Here is a 1,470-nt window from a genome sequence, read left to right on the forward strand (position 1 = left end):
TTAATAAATAAATAAATCTTTAAAAAAGAGAAGATTTTAAAAAAGTTACATTAAAAAAAAGTAATTACAGGCTGGAGAGATGGCTCAGTGTTTAAGAGTATTTCTGGCTCTTTTGAAGGATTCAGATTGGATTCCAGGCACCCATGTCAGATGGCTCACAACTACCTGTGTGTTTGCCTCTTGGGGATCAATCTCTCTTCTGGCCTCTGTGAAACCATGCAGACATGTGGCTTAAACACACAGACAGACATATACACATAAAAAACCAACAACTTTTAAGTTACAAAAAAAAATCACAAATTCACCTTCATGTAGGAACTGGTGCTAAAATTAATGTCGAGGAGGCCTTTTCCTGCACCACTGGATTCTTAGACAAGCAGAGCCTGAGGGAGGACTTGGACAGTTCTCCACATGAGTCTGGGCATAGCACTGGGCAAAGGCTGGTCAGTGGAGAGCATGCTGTGTGCCCCCAACACATCTTTGGGGGAGCAATTACAGGGCTAACTGCAATTAAGGGAGAAAGGAAACAGGTTTACCTCATAGAAATGAGATCTTTAATAACAAATGGCAACTTACCTTAACATTTGGAAACTTCTATTTTGAGCTGCTTCTTTTTCAGCTGGCTGGGGGAAAGAAGAGGATATAGATGAGACATTAGGGCCTTTGTGGAGCTTAAAAGTAGATTTCAGGGTGTGGAGAGATGGATAAGTAAGAACACATGTTCCTCTTGCAGAGGACTGAGGTTTGATCCCCAGCACCCACATGGCAGCGTACAACTGTCTAACTCTAGTCCCTGGGTTCAGTGCACTTTTCTGACCTCTGTGGGTATCAGCTGCCTGGACCACAGGTGACCTTACTTCAAAAGAGTTCTCTAGAGTAATAGAACTGATAGAATATATATATGTAAAATTCTATATATTAAATATAGAATATATATTTATATATATAAAATCACACAGCCATGCACATTAGTATTTATTAGCATAGATTCCAGGCTGTGGTCCAGCTAGTCCAACAATGGCTGTCTATTAGTGGAAAGTTCAAGAATATTGAATTTCCACTAATTGTTCAGACCACAAGGCTGGATGCCTCAGCTGGTCTTTTGGAATCCTAAAGAAATAGTCTCTAGGACCAGTGAAAGAATGACAGGGGCATTTGTTCAACTATGTTCATAGCAGCATTATTTGTAATAGCCAGAACCTGGAAACAACCTAGATGTCCTTCAATGGAAGAATGGATGAAGAAAGTGTGGAATATATACACATTAGAATACTACTCAGCGGTAAAAAAACAATGACTTCTCGAATTTTGCGTGCAAATGGATGGAAATAGAAAACACTATCCTGGGGGCTGGAGAGATGGCTCAGAGGTTAAGAGCACTGACTGCTCTGCCAAAGGTCCTGAGTTCAATTCCTAGCAACCACATGGTGGCTCACAACCATCTGTAATGAGGTCTGGTGCCCTCTTCTG

The 1,470-nt window shown here is 40.8% G+C and overlaps 1 protein-coding gene across 1 annotated transcript in view; it reads right to left on the reverse strand.

The window, feature by feature from the left end:
• Znf331 (zinc finger protein 331) overlaps nt 1–1,470 on the reverse strand; it is a 34,839-nt gene that overhangs the window by 16,632 nt on the left and 16,737 nt on the right. The window contains exon 3 of the mRNA XM_050129797.1: nt 306–623. The gene's annotated coding sequence lies outside the window, so the exon portion shown is untranslated. The remainder of the gene's footprint in view (nt 1–305; nt 624–1,470) is intronic.

This window comes from Alexandromys fortis, unplaced genomic scaffold, assembly GCF_014885135.2.
Source record: "Alexandromys fortis isolate MF-2015 unplaced genomic scaffold, M_Fortis_MF-2015_v1.1 scaffold_282, whole genome shotgun sequence".
NCBI classification, from domain to species: Eukaryota; Metazoa; Chordata; class Mammalia; order Rodentia; family Cricetidae; genus Alexandromys; species Alexandromys fortis.